This window comes from Lissotriton helveticus, chromosome 1_1 (genome assembly GCF_964261635.1).
Source record: "Lissotriton helveticus chromosome 1_1, aLisHel1.1, whole genome shotgun sequence".
Lineage (NCBI taxonomy): Eukaryota > Metazoa > Chordata > Amphibia > Caudata > Salamandridae > Lissotriton > Lissotriton helveticus.
The window spans coordinates 443,920,111-443,945,093 of NC_136057.1; the positions used below are offsets into that span (position 1 = coordinate 443,920,111).

The window sequence follows — 24,983 nt, forward strand, 5'->3', positions numbered from 1 at the left end:
TTATTATAATGTCATAGGATAAACATTGCATTCCAATTATGCAAAACAGTACTAGGTACTCCTTGCAATGACCTCAACTCCTAGTCCCTCTTCCTATAGGCTTCTGAAGCACATCATCACACCGAGGAATATGACAGAAGTTACCCGCTAATGGATTGGTATAAAGTTGTGTGAAGTAACCCAAAAAGCATTATTTTAACTAAATGTTAAATCCTATTCCTAGGTCAAAAGCCCGAGCTTATAAACAGGGAGTCTCCACAAGTGCCATTAAATTATCTTTAGATTGGCTAATAACTCATTGTACGCCTACAATTGGTTAGCACCATAAAAGGATTGAAAACAAATCACAATAAAACTCATAATAACCTGCATATAATTCCTCCCCTGCCTTCTAAGGAAAGGTACTGCAGAGAAAATACATCACAGTAGAGCATACCTGCCAGGCTCAGTTTTACATCCATTAGTAGATGGGGCACAGATGCATTAGAAAAACATAACTTTTGAAATTAAGTCAAACTCTCATTTAGGAAGAGTGCAGATGAAAGAATAAAGCAATGTAGCATTCAACAATATGTCACAAAGTAGCAATATGCACTAAGCTTACGGTTGTCCCTGTGCGCACTGACTGGCATTCCTACACCCAAGCGTAGTAATGCTGCTTTGTGAGGCACAGGTAAAATCGATTTCAGGTTTAACAGCTCAAGAGCAGTGTGGTATACGAAAGAAACTACTTGACCAAGATCCCACAGCTTAGCTAAAACGGGTAGGCAACCCCATCGTATATGCAGCGCAGGCATGCCTTGATTGTCTGATGTATTAGCAAGCCAACGGTAGGCGACCGCAGTCTAGTATGAGGAATAGCTGAGCGGGAATTCTGCTAGCAGTTGGTCATATTTAATTAAGACTTTCAGGGCATTTTATTGAATGAAAGACATGAAAAATGTGAAGGGAAAAGAGAAGTGGTGTTCTGTTTCCAGGTCTTAGTGTCTAGATCAGGTGTCTCCAATCAGCCATTATGAGCTACCAGTTGCTCGCAGACACCTTGAGAGTAGCTTACAGCCTTGAGTTCATTATCATCAGGCTGCAGGTAGCAAGGCCTGATAATGAGCAGTGCTCAGTCAGATGTATAAACCAGGCTGGGGCACAGAGGTGAAGAACTGAAGTACTGAGGTATTTCATTCTCAAATAAAAGTTCTTGTCAACTCAATTTTGGACCGTGAGAACAAATTTATGTTTCTGAATACTTTTAAATGGTCGAAATTTAAAATGAAATGTTACCATAAGAATTAAGTTAATTCTCCATTTGAATGTTCTCCCATTTAAAAGTGTACAAATGCAGGCCTCTTGCTCCCAGTGGGCAGTAGACACTGTGCCATATTTATAATTGAAAAATACAGTCATTGATTTAGATGGGAGAAAAATATTTCTAGGAAACTTTAAGTCTCAATCTATTTTTTCACTTTCAATTAAGCCAATTACATCTTAATGTTTTATAAAGCACGTTTCATCACTTTAAATCCAACATGATTGTATATTTCTGTTATAAATATGGCACCGTGTCTACAGGTTACTGGGGGCACTGGTGGAATCCACATAAATATAAAGTTAATTTTCTTCCATTTCCGTCTCACTTTTACACACAGCATGCATCTTGCTCCCAGTGGCTGAGACACAGAGCCATATTTATACCTGAAACAGCCATTAATTTAAGCAGGAGACATTTAAAGTGCAGATTTTTTTTCATATTATGAACATTTTTGGTGCGCATGTTTCTGCACTGTAAATTTCTCCCATTTAAAAAACACGGGAGATCAATATGGCAATGCCTAAGACCAAGGGCTTCATTTAGAGATTGGCAGGGTTCGTGCCCCAAAAACTCACATTTTTTAAGCCTCATTTAGAGGTGGGTACAAAGCAGTGTGTGGGGAGGGGGCGCAACCTTTTGCATCTTTCCTCTGTTTAAATTGTACTCACTCTGGTAAATAGCTTAAGTTGTCTCCAAACCAGATCTCAAAAGTAAAATAATGTTGGAGAGAGGTTAGAATCTATTTTACATATTTTGGCATTCGAGAAAGTTTTTATCACTGAGATCTGATAAAATCATTTTTGAGAATCTCTGTAGGCAATGGATAATTCAGGGAACCTACATCAACTTCAGAGTGATGTTTGTGACACTGGGAGCCAGAGCTGGAGGAGGATGGAAAAACAATGCTGACCACACAGAGAGGGACGAAATGTAACCAAGAATCTTCAACAAATGTATACTAAGTACTGCGTGAATTGGTGTGGGACATGAGGAAGTGGCACTGGATTCCTTCACTCTCAGGGAACCCCAGCCTGGTGCTAGAACCAGCTTTGCCCCTTCAGCTGTGGATTCCTACACAGGGAGCAAAGATATCTGCTGTTTGGTAAAATATCACATTATCTAAATGACTGAGGCAGCTCAAGGTGGGAAAGGATTCAACTCCAGCACCTTTTAGCCGTTAGAGTGTGGGAAGCACTCTATTGCTCTATCGTCAACAGGCTATGCTCAGGAATTTGGACAGAAATTTCATAAGCAAAATAGGAGGCTGAGGAGAAAGCTGTGTTATGTGGTGGGAGTTCAGAAAAGCTTTCCTGCAAATAATGTTGAGTATTGTGTTACAGAGACGTATTATATGTATATATTGATTATTCAGTTACCATTAGTTCGCCCATACAAGAAGCATTCCATTTCTCATGTAGACTGAGTGAGCTTTGGAATCCACACAGACAAATGTGGCTGAACTGTACCTTATATGTTGTCCAAAGAGACCACTTAGAACACGAAAAATCCCCCACATAGGACAGCTGTCAAGAGATCTCATATCATGCAAAATACCTTCAGCTCTAACTTTTTAGTTGTCTACACCTTGCATTGTGGAACTTATAGATGTCTTAAAAATCTCAACATGTGGTGTTAATGGAAAAACTTGAGGACTGGATTCTTGAAACGGTGGTCCAAAATGAAGAAGAGTAGCCTTGTCTTCCTCAGGTGATTTTGGCAAAGACAGTAGGTCTGGCTACTTCATAAGTGAAAGTGCTTTTTCATTGATTTCTAAGTTTGTGGATGTCGTTTTGTGGATCAGTGAATGGGAAATTGTGAAAATGAATGTCAAGTCAGAAGGAAGAATGGATTTGTGGTGCATGAGGGTATGATTTATTTGCCCCATCTTTTGGAAGTTTTACCTGCATCGACACATGGGCACCATCACTTATTAATACTTAGTGCATGTTCAGATTTTAACTATCACTCACTAATTATAGTACATATTCAAATGCCCTCAATCACTGAGATATGTATTTTCTGATTTGCACCATCACTGAATAATCCTTAGGACATACTCAGGTAAGCATTATCTCACACTAAGACCCATTTCACTGTACAATATATTATTCTTATTCAATTGATGTATTGCTTCATATCCTTGATATGGCACCCAAGCAAATTAGTTGGACTACTGGTATGCTACACCGTAGGGAAGTGCTTGGTTAAAATTTTACTAAATTGCACGGGGCAGATATGGGAAGTGTTTTGGTGTTGTTTGTGTGACCAAGAGTAGTGTTCTTATCCTGTATTAAGTTGGTGTGCCTAGGCCTGTAATGGTGGGAAGAGTAAGAAGAGGAGTGAAAGACACAACAAATGCATTTTATGTTGATTTATTATTGTACCTTATTGAGCAGGTTGCTACAGAATCCACACAGATAGGACAGGGGAGCTGCTCACAACATTCAGTAGATACAAACAGTGATGACAAATGCACTATACATTCTCGATTGAATGACAGGTGGTAACCTGCAGAAATGCACTCTAGACGTAAATCATCTCAGGATTCCATTCAGGAAAGAGTCACTGAACCCCAAAGGCACGAACAGGAGAAATGCTAACATGGTAAATCCTCTTAGAATGCTAAATTAACTACATTTTTCAGATTGGTCAGTCCTCCGCTCTTTCTCCACGTGGAGTCTGACACATGTGCACTAACAGCACACAAATGTCAGAGTGGAGGTTGAGAGGATACGTGAGCTATTTGCTACTGCCCAGGCCCTGGGTCAGTGGCAGACATTGATCATAGATGACTGTTGAGTCCTTGCTATGAGCTATGTGTATGATCAATACTACTGGCCTGTGACTACCTATGTCTGTCTCCATCACCACCAATGTAACCCCTGAGCCACGTCCCTAGCACCACCATTTTAAAACAATGAGTTTGCTATTGGATGCCTGATGTGAACACACTGCATTATAGAGGCCATGACAGTCCTCAATCATCTGCTTCAGGACAAACGTGTGTGGACTGACAGTGCACATACATTGGAGGCAGAGTGAATGAGTTACCCGTCTGCCACTGTCCGAGCCCAGGCTGTACCCATCATCATGAATGACTATGACCAATCTTGACTGCTGAGTTCAGTCTGGCACACTGAATCACCCTCCGTGAGGGTCTACTATAATCACTGAGCTATTGGCCAAACAATGTGGTTTAAGGCTCTGCTGCAACACCCCACTGGGGATGCTAGCAAGGCTGGCAAGTGACTTGGGAGATTCTAACGACCGCCCTCCAAGCCTCCAGCCATCTGGTGGCGGTGACATCCACATTAGCCGGTCTGGCCCTTCCCATCCCATCAGCTAGGATCAGAAGAAGGCTGCTCAGGTCACATCATAGGAACTATTCATTGGCCCATAGGGGGTTTGGCTTGGAGAATGTGCAAGCTGTTGGAATCAAAGGGCTGTAGTAAGACGGGTATGAAACCCGGTGGCAGATGTGAGAGAGAGGCGTGGCACAGAGGCCAGAGTGGCTGACTCCACAGCGCAGGGCTCACGGTTCGATCACCGGCGACAGCTCGACATCATGTGACTCTGGGCGATAGCTCACTTGATCTCCCCTACTGCCCCCAGCGCCTTGAAGCCTTAAGGGGTGATATGTTTGCGCTTTACAAATAGCGATAGCTCACTTAATCTCCCCTACTGCCCTGAGTGCCTTGAAGCCTTAAGGGGTGATATGTTTGCGCTTTACTTTTAGGAATTCATTTCTATTATTATGTGTGCAGTACAGAACACACCACAGGAGAATGCTATTTTTTGTCGTTTTCTGAATGTATAACAAAGTGACCGCCTATGGAGAGCGCAGCAGCATGGCTGGGATGGATGCTGCTGGGGTTTGTGCTGAAGGTAAGAGGAGCGGACATCATCAGTCTGACATAATTTGCTTATTATTTTTTGTTTTATCCTGAGGCTTCTCAGGACACCTGTTAGACGGGGACCCTGAGGGTCGGCCGTCTACTGAGGGAGAGGTCCCCGATGAGGACCACTCCGGCGATTGTACAGATATGTCACCTCCCTCCCCACAAACAGCCACCACACCAGGTTGAGTTCAATACTTTTATATAAGGTTTGTAGGGCACGGATATTGGCGATACAGGATATATCGGACCCGAGGGTCCTCTCACTTCTAGTCTCTGTAGGGAAAAAGGGGGTAGCGGGACAGTCTTGGTACCGGGTCGGTACAGGAGGGGGCAAGAGGTGAGCTCACAATCCTCGAGGCTGGCGAGTCTGCAAGTCGGGCCGCGGCAGCGCCAGCAGGCCAAGACGATGGTTTCACGAGGCAGAGGGCCGCGGCAGCGCCAGCAGGCCAAGACGATGGTTTTCACGAGGCAGAGGGCCGCGGCAGCGCCAGCAGGCCAAGGCGATGGTTTCACGCGGCAGAGGGCCGCGGCAGCGCCAGCAGGCCAAGACGATGGTTTCACGAGGCAGAGGGCCGCGGCAGCGCCAGCAGGCCAAGACGATGGTTTCACGAGGCAGAGGGCCGCGGCAGCGCCAGCAGGCCAAGACGATGGTTTCACGAGGCAGAGGGCCGCGGCAGCGCCAGCAGGCCAGTCGCGGATGAGTTCTTCTCGGGTCTCTCGACTCCAGGATACAACTGCCTTCCTAGTCTGGCCCTGCCCCAGTTATAGGTCTGGTCCCCTTTGATGTCCGGACCCTCGCGCCTGGGGGCCGGGAGGTCCGGGATGAGGGAGTCCAGACACCCAGCAGGGGGGTGGAGCCAGCGCCCAGGGCGGCCTGGGGTGATCGACACCTGGCGGAGGAGAGCCGTTGACGATTCCTTCTCCCATTGACTCGCCAAGTGGTCACTCTGCCTCCTGGGAGGAGGTTGGTGCCTCGATGTCGGGGCCGGCCGGGCCCAGGGTTAGGGTCGAGTTGAGGCCACGCGGCCTCGTGCTGTAGTACCCCAAAATGGCGGCTGGGCCGAGGCCGGGGTGCGGATGGTGACCCGGGCCAGCTGGGTCCGGAGCTGGTGTCTTGTGGTGGAGGGATTGCAGGTTACTTCGGGTGGTCGCCGGGGACTCTGGTTGGGGATTCAGGGAGAGCCAGGGTCCGGGTCCCGTTGCGGGGAGGGGGGACAGCCCGACCATGCGGCCTGTCCAACATGCGTCCCCCCCAGCTGAAGGCGGGGAGAGTCAGCCATCTTCCTGGGGACTCTCCTCGCTGAGGCGGAAAAAGCGTGACAGGCCGTCTGCGTTGGCGTGGTCCTGGCCTGGACGATGTTCCACCGTGAAGTCCATCCCCTGTAGGGAGATGGACCAGCGCAACAGCTTCGGGTTCTACCCCCGCATTTGCATCAGCCATTGCAGGGGTCGGTGGTCTGTTTGCACCCGGAAGTGGGTGCCGAAGAGGTAGGGCCGGAGCTTCTTGAGTGCCCAGACTACGGCGAAGGCCTCCCTCTCAATGGTGCTCCAGCGCTGTTCTCGGGGCAGTAGGCGTCTGCTGATGAAGGCCACTGGTTGGTCGACCCCTTCGGGGTTGAGTTGGGAGAGGACGGCCCCCACACCATGATCGGAGGCGTCCGTCTGCACAATGAATTCCCGGCTGTAGTCGGGAGCCTGGAGCACGGGGGCCGTGCACATGGCGGTCTTCAATTTCTCGAAGGCCGATTGGCAGTCCGGGGTCCAGTTGACTGTTTTGGGGCTCTTCTTGGAGGTGAGCTCTGTGAGGGGCCCCACGATGCTGCCATAGTCCTTCACGAACCGCCGGTAGTATCCGGTGAGCCCCAGGAAGGCCCGGACCTCCGTTTGGGTCGTAGGGGGTTGCCAGGCCTGGATGGCAGCAATCTTGAGATGGAGAGGGGCCACCAGCCCGCTTCCCACTTGGTGTCCCAGGTAGGTCACGGACCCTTGGCCAACCTGGCACTTGCTGGCCTTGATGGTGAGCCCGGCTTGCTGGAGGGCGTGTAGAACCTCCCGCAGGTGGTGGAGGTGGTCGGTCCACTGATGGCTGTACACAGCAATGTCGTCCAGGTAGGCGGCGCTGAAGTCTTCCAGGCCCGCCAGTACCTGGTTCACCAGCCGTTGGAACGTTGCCGGAGCGTTTTTCATGCCGAAGGGCATTACTTTAAAGTGGTAGTGCCCGTCCGGGGTAGAGAAGGCGGAACGTTCTTGGGCCCTAGGGGTGAGGGCGATCTGCCAGTAGCCCGCCGTTAGGTCAAAGATGCTCAGGTAGCGGGCGGCCCCCATCCGGTCAATTAGCTCATCTGCCCGGGGGATGGGGTGAGCGTCGGTCCTGGTAACTGCATTCAGCCCCCGATAGTCCACGCAGAACCGGAGCTCAGGGGCAACGCCCGGGGCGGCCGCCTTGGGAACCAGGACGACTGGGCTTGCCCAGGGGCTGTCTGAGGGTTCGATCACTCCTAGGGCCAGCATTTTGGACACCTCGGTCTGGATGCAGGCGCGCACCCGGTCTGGTACGCGGTACGCCCGGTGTCGAATAGGAGGGCTGTCCCCGGTGTCCACATCGTGAAGGCACCAGGGGGTGACTCCGGGTGTGAGGGAGAACAGGGAGGCGAACCGCCTCAGGAGGGCTTGACAGTCCTGGCGTTGCTCCGGGGACAGGGCCTCGGAGAGCTGGACCCCTTCCACTGAGCCATCCCGCTCGAGGGTCCTCAGTAAGTCCGGAAGGGGTTCGGAGTCTTCTTCCGTCCCGTTATCGGTAGCCATCAGGAGGCTGAGTTCGGATCGCACAAAATGGGGTTTGAGCCTGTTGGCATGGAGGACCCGTAGAGGGTTCCGGGCAGTCTCCATGTCGATTAAATAGGTGACGGGCCCCTTGCGTTCGATCACCTTGAAGGGTCCGGACCATTTGTCTTGGAGTGCACAGGGTTCAACCGGGGACATCACCCAGACCCGTTGTCCCGGTTCGAACTCAATGGAGGATGCGTGCTGATCGTACCATCTCTTCATGTCCTCCTGACTGGCCTCGAGATTGGCTTTGGCGGTTTCTCGGAACCGCCGGGTCTGGTTGCGAAGAGCCAGGAGATACCTGTAGATGTCTGGGGGAGTTTTCTGGGGAGGCTGCTCCCAACCTTCCTTGACTAGGCTGAGGGGGCCCCGGACGGGGTGCCCGTACAGGAGTTCAAAGGGGCTGAAGCCGAGGGATTTCTGCGGGACCTCCCGATAGGCAAACAGGAGGCATGGAAGTAGCACGTCCCACTGGCGTCGAAGGGGTTCCTCTAGGCCCATAATCATTCCCTTGAGGGTGCGGTTGAACCTCTCGACCAGTCCGTTTCCTTGCGGGTGATAGGGGGTCGTGAATTTGTAGGTGACCCCGCATTGTTGCCAGAGAGACTTCATATATCTGGAGATAAAGTTTGTGCCCCTGTCGCTGACGACCTCCCGGGGGAACCCCACCCGGGAGAAGATCCCCATCAGGGCTCGGCCCACCACGGGGGCCGTCACAGTCCGAAGAGGGATGGCCTCGGGATAGCGGGTGGCGTGGTCTACTAGGACCAGGATGAACCGGTGTCCTTGGGCTGTTCGGGGGTCGAGGGGCCCCACAATGTCTATTCCCACTCGTTCGAACGGGGTGGTGACGACAGGAAAGGGTTGTAAAGGTGCTTTGATTTTTCGGCCACTTTTTCCGCTGGCCTGGCAGGTGGGGCAGGCCCTGCAGTGGTTGGTGACATCCTTTCGCATTTGGGGCCAGAAAAAATGGGTCACCAGGCGGTCGTAGGTTTTATCCTGTCCCAGGTGTCCAGCAAGGGGGACATCGTGGGCTAAGTTCAGGAGAAAGTCTCGGAAGCGAAGGGGCACCACCAGTACCCGACTGGCTCCTAGTTCTGCAATTTTCTGCTCGCTGTAGAGCAGGTCTTGGTCCCAGTAGATCCAGTGGGCCCCCGAGGTATCCCCTGTGCTCTGGGCCAGGGCTTGCTGCCGGAGTCCTTCGAGAGAGGGACATGTTTTCTGTTCGGCCCGGAATTGTTCCTGAGTGGGGCCTCCCTCCTGACGCCATTGTGCCAGGTCAGGGACGTCCCGAAGCTGGTCGGATCCTTCTTCTGTTTGGGTCGAGGGACTGGCTTCTGGGGCGGCCTCCTCTGGGATGAGCGCGGGAGGAGGTTCCGGCCACTCGGGCTCTTCTAGACTGGGGACCGCGCAGGCGGTCATGGACCGGGTCGTGACGCAGACCCATTCGGGGAGGCCGAGCATCCCCAGGTGTTCTCTCCGTTCGACGGCTGCCCAGGGAGAGCTTTCGAGGTCGTTTCCTAGGAGGCAATCCACGGGGGCATCATCGCGGACAGTTACCTTTAACATCCCTGTTACTCCTCCCCACTCGAAGGGGACGCAGGCCATGCGACACAGACTTTCGGAGTTGTCTGCTGATCGGACAGGGCAAAGAATGTTCGGCAGGATTTGGTCTGGAGTGACAAGGTGGCGTCGGACCGCCGTTACACTGGCCCCGGTGTCGCGGAGGGCTTCCGCCCGGCGGCCATTAATGTTGACCCACTGGCTGTACTTCTGCGTGTTGGCGGGGAGGGGGGCCCGCGGAATCATCTCTCTCTCCCCCAAGCAGACCAGCGCCATGGCGGCTGGTGCCCACTCAGAGGGGTCGGTCTCGTACTCTTCTTGGTCGTCCGGGATTAGTTCTTCCCCTAGGGCGGCCGCTGCGACCTGGCGGGGGGTAGTGTTCGGATTCTTTGGGCAGTTGGGATCACTGGCGTAGTGGCCGGGTCGCTGGCATCTGTGGCACATAACGTTGGCCCGGAAACCGGCCCGGATGGCCGGGCTCCCTCGGCCGGCCGGGGTCGAGGGGCTGCTTGTGGGTGACAAGGGGCCGGGGTCTCTCCCCCGACCTTGGCCCCCTCCTCCTCCTCCCCGGGGGCGATGGGGCCCTGGGTACGGTCTGGATGATTCGCTGGGTCCGTTCCGGCCAACTCGGGTGCTTTCCCACCGGTCGGCTTCGGCGGCGAGTTGTCGAGGTTCGGTTAGTTTACTGTCCAAGAGGTGTTGCCGGAGTTCCACGAAGCAGTTGTTAGACAGGTGCTCCCATACGATAAGGTCAAAAAGTTGTTCGTAGGTGGTCACTTTGTTGCCCTTGATCCACCCTTCGAAGGCTCGACTAAAGAAGTTCACGTACTCCACCCAAGTCGTACCCGGAATCCGTTTGCAGTCGCGGAACCGCTGGCGGTACATCTCGGGTGTGAGCCCGTATCGAGTGAGGAGGGCGGCCTTCATGTGGTCGTAGGATGCCATCAGATGGTCCGGGAGTTGCAGCAGGGCGTCCCGCCCTTCGTTGACAAACCTCCCCCATAACCCGGCTCCCCAGTCGCTCCGGGGAATCCGGTGGGAGGTCATGGCCACCTCATAGGCTTTAAACCACTGCTGTATATCATCGTTCTTGTAGTATTCCCGGATGACATCTTTGGGGATGTGAACCTTGGGCTCGGTAGAGGCAGGCAGGGTCGGTTGTTCGGGGAACCCGAGTTCTTTATTCTGTTTCTGGATTTCCAGTTCCTTGAGATTGCGCTCATGTTCGTACGCTAGTTTCTTTTCCTCTAGCTCTTTCTGTTTTTGCTTCTCTTCTCGCTCCTCTCGGAGCCGTAAGTGTTCCAGAGTTATTTTTTGTTCCGCCAGTTTGAGTTCTCCATCCAAGCGAAGTCGGGCCAGTTCTAATTCGTGGAGTCTGCTTTTTTCTCTTTCTTGGATCTCTTCCAGGGAGAGACCCGCTCTTCTTTCTTCAATTGGTGCGGGGCCCGTCTCGGTTGTTCGTGTTCGGGGTACGGCCGTACCCGTTTCTGCCCAAGCTTCTAGGGCTCGTTTGAAGTCTTCCTTTGTGCTCAGACCTGTGGTTGGAAGGCCAAGTTCTATGCAATATTGCTTCAGTTCCCGGTGGTTGTAGTCTTCCAATTTTTCCATCTGGAATTTTTCCGTTGTTCCGCTCTCTGTTGTCATGGTGGTTGTGTGTCGTGGGGAGAGTGACTCTCTGTACTATTATGCGTAGGTTCGGATCGCGCCGCTGGCCACCAATGTTAGACGGGGACCCTGAGGGTCGGCCGTCTACTGAGGGAGAGGTCCCCGATGAGGACCACCTCCGGCGATTGTACAGATATGTCACCTCCCTCCCCACAAACAGCCACCACACCAGGTTGAGTTCAATACTTTTATATAAGGTTTGTAGGGCACGGATATTGGCGATACAGGATATATCGGACCCGAGGGTCCTCTCACTTCTAGTCTCTGTAGGGAAAAAGGGGGTAGCGGGACAGTCTTGGTACCGGGTCGGTACAGGAGGGGGCAAGAGGTGAGCTCACAATCCTCGAGGCTGGCGAGTCTGCAAGTCGGGCCGCGGCAGCGCCAGCAGGCCAAGACGATGGTTTCACGAGGCAGAGGGCCGCGGCAGCGCCAGCAGGCCAAGACGATGGTTTTCACGAGGCAGAGGGCCGCGGCAGCGCCAGCAGGCCAGTCGCGGATGAGTTCTTCTCGGGTCTCTCGACTCCAGGATACAACTGCCTTCCTGGTCTGGCCCTGCCCCAGTTATAGGTCTGGTCCCCTTTGATGTCCGGACCCTCGCGCCTGGGGGCCGGGAGGTCCGGGATGAGGGAGTCCAGACACCCAGCAGGGGGGTGGAGCCAGCGCCCAGGGCGGCCTGGGGTGATCGACACCTGGCGGAGGAGAGCCGTTGACGATTCCTTCTCCCATTGACTCGCCAAGTGGTCACTCTGCCTCCTGGGAGGAGGTTGGTGCCTCGATGTCGGGGCCGGCCGGGCCCAGGGTTAGGGTCGAGTTGAGGCCACGCGGCCTCGTGCTGTAGTACCCCAAAATGGCGGCTGGGCCGAGGCCGGGGTGCGGATGGTGACCCGGGCCAGCTGGGTCCGGAGCTGGTGTCTTGTGGTGGAGGGATTGCAGGTTACTTCGGGTGGTCGCCGGGGACTCTGGTTGGGGATTCAGGGAGAGCCAGGGTCCGGGTCCCGTTGCGGGGAGGGGGGACAGCCCGACCATGCGGCCTGTCCAACAACACCTCTGATACAGTTATAATGATACTTTAGGCTTTTATGTAGCTTTTAAAAAAAAATCTTAATCTAGTGGAATTGTGGCTTCACATTGTTGAAAACAGCGTGTGAATCAGTTACCTATAGCATGTATATTTGTTTTATCAACACCGGACTGTTGAACGTCTGGTCCGGCTCTGCCACATCTCGATCTCCTTCAATGCAGGTGACATAGAGCTATGTGTAATAAGTGCAATAACGTACTGCCCTATCAGGACAGTGCTAGTACCTTTTTTGGTAAATTGGAGCTTGTGTGGCGTCTAGTACGAGTTCAAAGTCTACTCTGAGTTTTGTGTTTGCCTCCGTTTAAAATATGTTTAGGGGATTTTGTGTTTCGTGTCCTGCCCTTTTTTTTAGGTCTGGCCTTGCTTTAAGTGTCTCGCCAGCTTCATGTTTTCAGAAAAAACATAAAAAATATACATACATAGATGCACCCCCTAGAGGGACTCAGCCAGCTCTCTTCAGTCACTGGTCTGATCTATTGTAATTCGCATTTCCCACACCCACTACAGTAGACAGCATGCAGCAACGAGTCAGCCCTCTTCAGAAATTGGCTGTCTTTCATTTTAACTGATACCATTTTTACCTGATGACATGCACAGCTTCTGGAAAAGCAGTTTCAAAGCCAGGACGTATTTGCCTGCAGTCTTGTTTAATATTTAGAACTGCACTGGAAGCATTGCTTTTTACACAATGTTGCTTGTTAGTTGCATGTGCAGAATAGCTGTAGGCATGATCTGATCGTACTATGTTAGAAACCAGACATTGTAAACTCACCTTTTTCGTGACCACTAAAGCAAACAACGCTTTCTTTGTTAAGTGAACCTTAAGCTGTTAATCAAGCCCTCTCCCTTTGTTTTGTGGTTGAAAGATCACTGTGTAGCACTGTTGCAGGAAACTTCGAACTGTGCAACTCAGCTACACTGTCAGGAGCCCAAAGAGGTGGTTTTCTTTTCTCTCTGGGTGACATAGGAGACCTCGTAGGGACGAGGAAACGTGGTGAGGGTTTGGAGGCTCGGAGGTCACAAGAGGCAGGGGCTGTGAGCTGGAAGCCGGGAGGCACGTCGAGAGTGTGACAGTGTGGAGCTGCAGTGCTGGGGTACGGTGGGCATACTCGGTGGCCATGGTAAGTGGTGAGTAGACTCATCGCTCCCATTGCCCGTGGGTCCACGCTCTCGCTCCCCCGCTGGCAGCTTGGTTTTATTGGTGTTAGACGGGGACCCTGCGGGTCGGCCGGATACCGAGGGAGAGATCCCCGAGGGGGACCGTCTCCGGCGATCGTACAGACAAGTACCCTCCCTCCCCACAACAGGCACCACACCAAGTCGAGTTCAAGGCTTTATATAAGGTTCTTAAGGCAAGGATATCAGCGATACAGGATAACTTGGACCCGGGGGTCCTCTCACTTCTAGTCTCTGTAGGGAAAGGGGGTAGCGGGACAGTCTTAGTACCGGATCGGTACAGGTGGTGGTAAAAGGCGAGCTCACAATCCTCGAGCTGGAGGGTCTGTGGATCGGGCCGCGGCAGCGCCAGCAGGCCAAGGTGATAGTCTCTTAAAGCAGCGGGCCGCGGCAGCGCCAGCAGGCCAAGACGATGGTTTCACGAGGCAGGGGCCGCGGCAGCGCCAGCAGGCCAAGACGATGGTTTCACGAGGCAGAGGGCCGCGGCAGCGCCAGCAGGCCAAGACGATGGTTTCACGAGGCAGAGGGCCGCGGCAGCGCCAGCAGGCCAAGACGATGGTTTCACGAGGCAGAGGGCCGCGGCAGCGCCAGCAGGCCAAGTCACGGATGAGTTCTTCTCGGGTCTCTCGACTCCAGGATACAACTGCCTTCCTGGTCTGGTCCTGCCCCAGTTATAGGTCTGGTCCCCTTTGATGTCCGGACCCTCGCGCCTGGGGGCCGGGAGGTCCGGGATGAGGGAGTCCAGACACCCAGCAGGGGGGTGGAGCCAGCGCCCAGGCGGCCTGGGGTGATCGACACCTGGCGGAGGAGAGCCGTTGACGATTCCTTCTCCCATTGACTCGCCAAGTGGTCACTCTGCCTCCTGGGGGGAGGTTGGTGCCTCGATGTCGGGCCCGGCCGGGCCCAGGGTGAGGGTCGAGTTGAGGCCACGCGGCCTCGTGCTGCAGTGCCCCAAGATGGCGGCCGGGTCGATGTCGTGGGGTAGATGGTGACCCGGGCCAGCTGGGTCCGGAGCTGGTGTCTTGTAGTGGAGGGATTGCAGGGTACTTCGGGTGGTCGTTGGTGGACTCTGGCTGGGGATGCAGGGAGAGCCAGGGTCCTGGTCCCATTGCGGGGAGGGGGTACAGCTCGAACATGCGGCCTGTCCAACAATTGGCTTTCGCCCAACTGCGGATACTTGAGCTACACCGTCACCCAACCCCAATTCTTCCATTGCCTCCTTACTTTGACCACACAACCACACTATTGCCCCTAGCCCTGTCTGCAAGAGTCCAGTGGTACTTGTGTTGCAGGGTGTAATGTCTGGGGCCCATAGGCCCTCATGCAGGCATACAAAGGGCACGGACACATAGTTGGGGTAACTACGACTGGACCAGCGCATGCGTGCCCAGCCCGTTTCATTGGCAGGTTCACCTGACCAATGACACCTGTGATTGATGGGTGTGGGGTGAGTTTAGAGGCCAGCCCTCTGGGAGTGGCTGGTTACATAGTGCACAGGCTGGAAAACTAGAATGTGTCCACCAGATCACTGCACACCTCCCAAACTTTATTGAAAATAAATAAACAAAGTCCAATCAGTGGGAAATAACAAATAAAAAAACAAAAACACCACTGAGTTTCTTCATGCAGTCTGCATGGGCACTGTTGCTCTGTCCAACCTGGTCTCACAGTATTGGCGTCTATTTACACAGGTCACTTTGATGGTGTAGCAGGTGCAGTGGTGGAGCCCGCTGCAGAGATATCTTTGAAAACACCCTATCTCCATGGATGGCCAACCTGCAAACACGGAGGATGACATTGATGGATGGGAGCCTTCCTTGAGGGCCATGAAGCTTCCCAATGCCTGCTGGTGGAGCCGTTTCAGACTTCCCCCTCATGCCAGGCCTCCCCTCTCACAAGAACTTCCTTGAGGCTCTTTCTGATGAGCTGCCATGGGACTGTGTGGACTGTGTGAGGCCTCTCGTAGAAGGTGTCACTGAGGAACTGCAAGGTCACTTGTGCAGCCACAAAGGGTGGTTGCCTTGGGGTCAGTGTTCTCTGGCCATCAGGACTCCAAGGCACATACTTTACATCAGATGGTCTGTGGGTGATCAGTCTCCCTCAGTGCTTGCTGGTGCCTGTTGTGGAGCTGCTGCAGACGCATCTCTCTTGCTGGGATTCCTCTCTCACCGGAATTCCCTGAACCCCTTGCCCCTGGATTGCCTCAGGCCTGCGTGGATTGTTTGGAGCTTCAAATAGGCCCCACGACCAGAGGTCTGAACAGGACCATTACCAAATCTCTGGTGCAACCCCAAAGGTGGATGGTACAAATGGTCGTGTACGCTCTCTTCAGCAGGCTTCAGGTTCACTTGGTATAACAGATGGTTTCTGGGTGGCTGGCCTCGCACGACACAAGGGATGCCTTGTTACTGTACAGGTGTTTCTCAGACATAGTATTCCAAGCTGGAAAGGTGGTGCTCCTTTGGTGGTTCTAGTGATACACTGGACAACAATGGTAATTACTGATAACTGTCAGAGGGCAGAGTGCAGAGTGCATATTCAGAGTGCAGAGTGCAGATTGTGAGTGCAGAGTGCAGATTGTGAGTGCAGATTGTGAGTGCAGATTCAGAGTGCAGATTCAGAGTGCAGATTCAGAGTGCAGATTCAGAGAGCAGATTCAGAGTGCAGAGTGCCGATTCAGAGTGCCGGTTCAGAGTGCCGGTTCAGAGTGCCGGTTCAGAGTGCCGATTGTGAGTGCAGATTGTGAGTGCAGATTCAGAGTGCAGATTCAGAGTGCAGATTCAGAGTGCAGATTCAGAGTGCAGATTCAGAGTGCAGATTCAGAGTGCAGATTCAGAGTGCCGAGTGCAGATTGTGAGTGCAGATTCAGAGTGCAGATTCAGAGTGCAGATTCAGAGTGCAGAGTGCAGATTCAGAGTGCAGATTCAGAGTGCAGAGTGCAGATTCAGAGTGCAGAGTGCAGATTCAGAGTGCAGATTCAGAGTGCAGATTGTGAGTGCAGAGTGAAGAGTGTAGATTGTGAGTGCAGCTTGTGAGTGCAGATTGTGAGTGCAGATTGTGAGTGCAGAGTGCAGATTCAGAGTGCAGAGTGCAGATTGTGAGTGCAGAGTGCAGATTCAGAGTGCAGATTCAGAGTGCAGAGGCAGAGTGCAGATTCAGAGTGCAGAGTGCAGCTTGTGAGTGCAGAGTGCAGATTCAGAGTGCAGAGTGCAGATTGTGAGTGCAGAGTGCAGATTCAGAGTGCAGATTCAGAGTGCAGAGGCAGGGTGTAGATTCAGAGTGCAGAGTACAGATTCAGAGTGCAGATTCAGAGTGCAGAGTGCAGATTCAGAGTGCCGGTTCAGAGTGCAGATTGTGAGAGCAGATTGTGAGTGCAGATTGTGAGTGCAGATTCAGAGTGCAGATTCAGAGTGCAGATTCAGAGTGCAGATTCAGAGTGCAGATTCAGAGTGCAGATTCAGAGTGCAGATTCAGAGTGCAGATTCAGAGTGGAAATTCAGAGTGGAAATTCAGAGTGGAAATTCAGAGTGGAGATTCAGAGTGGAGATTCAGAGTGCAGATTCAGAGTGCAGATTCAGAGTGCAGATTCAGAGTGCAGATTCAGAGTGCAGAGTGCAGATTGTGAGTGCAGAGTGCAGATTGTGAGTGCAGAGTGCAAAGTGCAGAGTGCAGATTGTGAGTGAAGATTCAGAGTGCAGATTCAGTGTGCAGATTCAGAGTGCAGATTCAGAGTGCAGAGTGCAGATTCAGAGTGCAGATTCAGAGTGCAGATTCAGAGTGCAGATTCAGAGTGCAGATTCAGAGTGCAGATTCAGAGTGCAGATTCAGAGTGCAGATTCAGAGTGCAGATTCAGAGTGCCGAGTGCAGATTCAGAGTGCAGATTCAGAGTGCAGATTCAGAGTGCAGATTCAGAGTGCAGATTGTGAGTGCAGAGTGCAGAGTGTAGATTGTGAGTGCAGATTGTGAGTGCAGATTGTGAGTGCAGAGTGCAGATTCAGAGTGCAGATTGTGAGTGCAGAGTGCAGATTCAGAGTGCAGATTCAGAGTGCAGAGGCAGAGTGCAGATTCAGAGTGCAGCTTGTGAGTGCAGAGTGCAGATTCAGAGTGTAGATTCAGAGTGCAGATTCAGAGTGCAGAGTGCAGATTCGGAGTGCAGATTCAGAGTGCAGATTCAGAGTGCAGATTCAGAGTGCAGATTCAGAGTGCAGATTCAGAGTGCAGATTGTGAGTGCAGAGTGCAGAGTGTAGATTGTGAGTGCAGATTGTGAGTGCAGATTGTGAGTGCAGAGTGCAGATTCAGAGTGCAGATTGTGAGTGCAGAGTGCAGATTCAGAGTGCAGATTCAGAGTGCAGAGGCAGAGTGCAGATTCAGAGTGCAGCTTGTGAGTGCAGAGTGCAGATTCAGAGTGTAGATTCAGAGTGCAGAGTACAGATTCAGAGTGCAGATTCAGAGTGCAGAGTGCCGGTTCAGAGTGCCGATTCAGAGTGCAGATTGTGAGTGCAGATTGTGAGTGCAGATTGTGAGTGCAGATTGTGAGTGCAGATTCAGAGTGCAGATTCAGAGTGCAGATTCAGAGTGCAGATTCAGAGTGCAGATTCAGAGTGCAGATTCAGAGTGCAGATTCAGAGTGCAGATTCAGAGTGGAGATTCAGAGTGGAGGTTCAGAGTGGAGATTCAGAGTGGAGATTCAGAGTGGAGATTCAGAGTGGAGATTCAGAGTGCAGATTCAGAGTGCAGATGCAGAGTGCTGATGCAGAGTGCAGATTCAGAGTGCAGATTCAGAGTGCAGATTCAGAGTGCAGATTCAGAGTGCAGAGTGCAGATTCAGAGTGCAGATCGTGAGTGCAGAGTGCAGATTCAGAGTGCAGAGTGCAGATTCAGAGTGCAGATTCAGAGTGCAAATTCAGAGTGCAAATTCAGAGTGCAGATTCAGAGTGCAGATTCAGAGTGCAGATTCAGAGTGCAGATTCAGAGTGCAGATTCAGAGTGCAGATTCAGAGTGCAGATTCAGAGTGCAGATTGTGAGTGCAGAGTGCAGAGTGTAGATTGTGAGTGCAGATTGTGAGTGCAGATTGTGAGTGCAGAGTGCAGATTCAGAGTGCAGAGTGCAGATTGTGAGTGCAGATTCAGAGTGCAGATTCAGAGTGCAGAGGCAGAGTGCAGATTCAGAGTGCAGAGTGCAGCTTGTGAGTGCAGAGTGCAGATTCAGAGTGTAGATTCAGAGTGCAGAGTACAGATTCAGAGTGCAGATTCAGAGTGCAGAGTGCAGATTCAGAGTGCCGGTTCAGAGTGCAGATTGTGAGTGCAGATTGTGAGTGCAGATTGTGAGTGCAGATTCAGAGTGCAGATTCAGAGTGCAGATTCAGAGTGCAGATTCAGAGTGCAGATTCAGAGTGGAGATTCAGAGTGGAGATTCAGAGTGGAGATTCAGAGTGCAGATTCAGAGTGCAGATTCAGAGTGCAGATTCAGAGTGCAGATTCAGAGTGCAGATTCAGAGTGCAGATTCAGAGTGCAGATTCAGAGTGCAGATTCAGAGTGCAGAGTGCAGATTCAGAGTGCAGAGTGCAGATTGTGAGTGCAGAGTGCAGATTGTGAGTGCAGAGTGCAAAGTGCAGAGTGCAGATTGTGAGTGAAGATTCAGAGTGCAGATTCAGTGTGCAGATTCAGAGTGCAGATTCAGAGTGCAGAGTGCAGATTCAGAGTGTGCAGATTCAGAGTGTGCAGATTGTGAGTGCAGATTATGAGTGCAGATTCAGAGTGCAGATTCAGAGTGCAGATTTAGAGTGCAGATTCAGAGTGCAGATTCAGAGTGCAGATTCAGAGTGCAGATTCAGAGTGCAGATTCAGAGTGCAGATTCAGAGTGCAGATTCAGAGTGCCGAGTGCAGATTCAGAGTGCAGATTCAGAGTGCAGATTCAGAGTGCAGATTCAGAGTGCCGAGTGCAGATTCAGAGTGCAGAGTGCAGATTCGGAGTGCAGAGTGCAGATTCAGAGTGCAGATTCAGAGTGCAGATTCAGAGTACAGATTGTGAGTGCAGAGTGCAGAGTGTAGATTGTGAGTGCAGATTGTGAGTGCAGATTGTGAGTGCAGATTGTGAGTGCAGAGTGCAGATTCAGAGTGCAGATTGTGAGTGCAGAGTGCAGATTCAGAGTGCAGAGGCAGAGTGCAGATTCAGAGTGCAGCTTGTGAGTGCAGAGTGCAGATTCAGAGTGTAGATTCAGAGTGCAGAGTACAGATTCAGAGTGCAGATTCAGAGTGCAGAGTGCAGATTCAGAGTGCCGGTTCAGAGGGCCGATTCAGAGTGCAGATTGTGAGTGCAGATTGTGAGTGCAGATTGTGAGTGCAGATTGTGAGTGCAGATTCAGAGTGCAGATTCAGAGTGCAGATTCAGAGTGCAGCTTGTGAGTGCAGAGTGCAGATTCAGAGTGTAGATTCAGAGTGCAGAGTACAGATTCAGAGTGCAGATTCAGAGTGCAGAGTGCAGATTCAGAGTGCCGGTTCAGAGGGCCGATTCAGAGTGCAGATTGTGAGTGCAGATTGTGAGTGCAGATTGTGAGTGCAGATTGTGAGTGCAGATTCAGAGTGCAGATTCAGAGTGCAGATTCAGAGTGCAGATTCAGAGTGCAGATTCAGAGTGCAGATTCAGAGTGCAGATTCAGAGTGCAGATTCAGAGTGCAGATTCAGAGTGCAGAGTGCAGATTCAGAGTGCAGAGTGCAGATTGTGAGTGCAGAGTGCAGATTGTGAGTGCAGAGTGCAAAGTGACGTAAACGTAAACGTAAACGTACAGGAATTTTATATAGCGCAAATCACCAAGCGGTCTCTAAGCGCTTGCTTAGGGAACCCGTCCTGGTATTCCCCTGTGAGATAACCCCGGCAGGGTATCCACAAGGTGAAAGCCAGGCATCCCGCCGCGAGGGGCCGTTGTGGAGATTAAGCAAGCTATTGCCCAGAGTCGCAGAGTGTGAACCCGTGTATCGAGTAGGCACCGGAGCGAGAATTGTCGAGTCCATGGACATTTTAGGACTCAAGACCCCGCCGAGCCGGGAATTGAACCCTGGTCCCGGGCTGACCTCTGCTTCCAGGTCTGCCTCCTCTAACCAGTGAGCCACACTTCTCCTGAGTGCAGAGTGCAGATTGTGAGTGAAGATTCAGAGTGCAGATTCAGTGTGCAGATTCAGAGTGCAGATTCAGAGTGCAGAGTGCAGATTCAGAGTGTGCAGATTCAGAGTGTGCAGATTGTGAGTGCAGATTATGAGTGCAGATTCAGAGTGCAGATTTAGAGTGCAGATTCAGAGTGCAGATTCAGAGTGCAGATTCAGAGTGCAGATTCAGAGTGCAGATTCAGAGTGCAGATTCAGAGTGCAGATTCAGAGTGCAGATTCAGAGTGCAGATTCAGAGTGCCGAGTGCAGATTCAGAGTGCAGATTCAGAGTGCAGATTCAGAGTGCCGAGTGCAGATTCAGAGTGCAGAGTGCAGATTCGGAGTGCAGAGTGCAGATTCAGAGTGCAGATTCAGAGTGCAGATTCAGAGTGCAGATTGAGAGTGCAGAGTGTAGATTGTGAGTGCAGATTGTGAGTGCAGATTGTGAGTGCAGATTGTGAGTGCAGAGTGCAGATTCAGAGTGCAGATTGTGAGTGCAGAGTGCAGATTCAGAGTGCAGAGGCAGAGTGCAGATTCAGAGTGCAGCTTGTGAGTGCAGAGTGCAGATTCAGAGTGTAGATTCAGAGTGCAGAGTACAGATTCAGAGTGCAGATTCAGAGTGCAGAGTGCAGATTCAGAGTGCCGGTTCAGAGGGCCGATTCAGAGTGCAGATTGTGAGTGCAGATTGTGAGTGCAGATTCAGAGTGCAGATTCAGAGTGCAGATTCAGAGTGCAGATTCAGAGTGCAGATTCAGAGTGCAGATTCAGAGTGCAGATTCAGAGTGCAGATTCAGAGTGGAGATTCAGAGTGGAGATTCAGAGTGGAGATTCAGAGTGGAGATTCAGAGTGCAGATTCAGAGTGGAGATTCAGAGTGGAGATTCAGAGTGCAGATTCAGAGTGCAGATTCGGAGTGCAGATTCAGAGTGCAGAGTGCAGATGCAGAGTGCAGATTGTGAGTGCCGATTCAGAGTGCAGATTCAGAGTGCCGGTTCAGAGTGCAGATTGTGAGTGCAGATTGTGAGTGCAGATTCAGAGTGCAGATTCAGAGTGCAGATTCAGAGTGCAGATTCAGAGTGCAGATTCAGAGTGCAGATTCAGAGTGCAGATTCAGAGTGCAGATTCAGAGTGCAGATTCAGAGTGGAAATTCAGAGTGGAAATTCAGAGTGGAGATTCAGAGTGGAGATTCAGAGTGGAGATTCAGAGTGCAGATTCAGAGTGCAGATTCAGAGTGCAGATTCAGAGTGCAGATTCAGAGTGCAGATTCAGAGTGCAGAGTGCAGATTGTGAGTGCAGAGTGCAGATTGTGAGTGCAGAGTGCAAAGTGCAGAGTGCAGATTGTGAGTGAAGATTCAGAGTGCAGATTCAGTGTGCAGATTCAGAGTGCAGATTCAGAGTGCAGAGTGCAGATTCAGAGTGCAGATTCAGAGTGCAGATTTAGAGTGCAGATTCAGAGTGCAGATTCAGAGTGCAGATTCAGAGTGCAGATTCAGAGTGCAGATTCAGAGTGCAGATTCAGAGTGCAGATTCAGAGTGCCGAGTGCAGATTCAGAGTGCAGATTCAGAGTGCAGATTCAGAGTGCAGATTGTGAGTGCAGAGTGCAGAGTGTAGATTGTGAGTGCAGATTGTGAGTGCAGATTGTGAGTGCAGAGTGCAGATTCAGAGTGCAGATTGTGAGTGCAGAGTGCAGATTCAGAGTGCAGATTCAGAGTGCAGAGGCAGAGTGCAGATTCAGAGTGCAGCTTGTGAGTGCAGAGTGCAGATTCAGAGTGTAGATTCAGAGTGCAGATTCAGAGTGCAGAGTGCAGATTCGGAGTGCAGAGTGCAGATTCAGAGTGCAGATTCAGAGTGCAGATTCAGAGTGCAGATTCAGAGTGCAGATTGTGAGTGCAGAGTGCAGAGTGTAGATTGTGAGTGCAGATTGTGAGTGCAGATTGTGAGTGCAGAGTGCAGATTCAGAGTGCAGATTGTGAGTGCAGAGTGCAGATTCAGAGTGCAGATTCAGAGTGCAGAGGCAGAGTGCAGATTCAGAGTGCAGCTTGTGAGTGCAGAGTGCAGATTCAGAGTGTAGATTCAGAGTGCAGAGTACAGATTCAGAGTGCAGATTCAGAGTGCAGAGTGCCGGTTCAGAGTGCCGATTCAGAGTGCAGATTGTGAGTGCAGATTGTGAGTGCAGATTGTGAGTGCAGATTGTGAGTGCAGATTCAGAGTGCAGATTCAGAGTGCAGATTCAGAGTGCAGATTCAGAGTGCAGATTCAGAGTGCAGATTCAGAGTGCAGATTCAGAGTGGAGATTCAGAGTGGAGGTTCAGAGTGGAGATTCAGAGTGGAGATTCAGAGTGGAGATTCAGAGTGGAGATTCAGAGTGGAGATTCGGAGTGGAGATTCAGAGTGCAGATTCAGAGTGCAGATGCAGAGTGCTGATGCAGAGTGCAGATTCAGAGTGCAGATTCAGAGTGCAGATTCAGAGTGCAGATTCAGAGTGCAGAGTGCAGATTCAGAGTGCAGATCGTGAGTGCAGAGTGCAGATTCAGAGTGCAGAGTGCAGATTCAGAGTGCAGATTCAGAGTGCAAATTCAGAGTGCAGATTCAGAGTGCAGATTCAGAGTGCAGATTCAGAGTGCAGATTCAGAGTGCAGATTCAGAGTGCAGATTGTGAGTGCAGAGTGGAGAGTGTAGATTGTGAGTGCAGATTGTGAGTGCAGATTGTGAGTGCAGAGTGCAGATTCAGAGTGCAGAGTGCAGATTGTGAGTGCAGATTCAGAGTGCAGATTCAGAGTGCAGAGGCAGAGTGCAGATTCAGAGTGCAGAGTGCAGCTTGTGAGTGCAGAGTGCAGATTCAGAGTGTAGATTCAGAGTGCAGAGTACAGATTCAGAGTGCAGATTCAGAGTGCAGAGTGCAGATTCAGAGTGCCGGTTCAGAGTGCAGATTGTGAGTGCAGATTGTGAGTGCAGATTGTGAGTGCAGATTCAGAGTGCAGATTCAGAGTGCAGATTCAGAGTGCAGATTCAGAGTGCAGATTCAGAGTGGAGATTCAGAGTGGAGATTCAGAGTGGAGATTCAGAGTGGAGATTCAGAGTGGAGATTCAGAGTGCAGATTCAGAGTGCAGATTCAGAGTGCAGATTCAGAGTGCAGATTCAGAGTGCAGATTCAGAGTGCAGAGTGCAGATTGTGAGTGCAGAGTGCAGATTGTGAGTGCAGAGTGCAAAGTGCAGAGTGCAGATTGTGAGTGAAGATTCAGAGTGCAGATTCAGTGTGCAGATTCAGAGTGCAGATTCAGAGTGCAGAGTGCAGATTCAGAGTGTGCAGATTCAGAGTGTGCAGATTGTGAGTGCAGATTATGAGTGCAGATTCAGAGTGCAGATTCAGAGTGCAGATTTAGAGTGCAGATTCAGAGTGCAGATTCAGAGTGCAGATTCAGAGTGCAGATTCAGAGTGCAGATTCAGAGTGCAGATTCAGAGTGCCGAGTGCAAATTCAGAGTGCAGATTCAGAGTGCAGATTCAGAGTGCAGATTCAGAGTGCCGAGTGCAGATTCAGAGTGCAGAGTGCAGATTCGGAGTGCAGAGTGCAGATTCAGAGTGCAGATTCAGAGTGCAGATTCAGAGTGCAGATTGTGAGTGCAGAGTGCAGAGTGTAGATTGTGAGTGCAGATTGTAGTGCAGATTGTGAGTGCAGATTGTGAGTGCAGAGTGCAGATTCAGAGTGCAGATTGTGAGTGCAGAGTGCAGATTCAGAGTGCAGAGGCAGAGGCAGAGTGCAGATTCAGAGTGCAGCTTGTGAGTGCAGAGTGCAGATTCAGAGTGTAGATTCAGAGTGCAGAGTACAGATTCAGAGTGCAGATTCAGAGTGCAGAGTGCAGATTCAGAGTGCCGGTTCAGAGGGCCGATTCAGAGTGCAGATTGTGAGTGCAGATTGTGAGTGCAGATTGTGAGTGCAGATTGTGAGTGCAGATTGTGAGTGCAGATTCAGAGTGCAGATTCAGAGTGCAGCTTGTGAGTGCAGAGTGCAGATTCAGAGTGTAGATTCAGAGTGCAGAGTACAGATTCAGAGTGCAGATTCAGAGTGCAGAGTGCAGATTCAGAGTGCCGGTTCAGAGGGCCGATTCAGAGTGCAGATTGTGAGTGCAGATTCAGAGTGCAGATTCAGAGTGCAGATTCAGAGTGCAGATTCAGAGTGCAGATTCAGAGTGCAGATTCAGAGTGCAGAGTGCAGATTCAGAGTGCAGAGTGCAGATTGTGAGTGCAGAGTGCAGATTGTGAGTGCAGAGTGCAAAGTGCAGAGTGCAGATTGTGAGTGAAGATTCAGAGTGCAGATT

General features: G+C 51.4%; 1 protein-coding gene across 2 annotated transcripts in view; it reads right to left on the reverse strand.

Moving 5' to 3' along the window:
• The window catches only part of RIBC2 (RIB43A domain with coiled-coils 2), a 193,620-nt gene that overhangs the window by 29,193 nt on the left and 139,444 nt on the right, over positions 1 to 24,983 (reverse strand). The window lies entirely within an intron of this gene.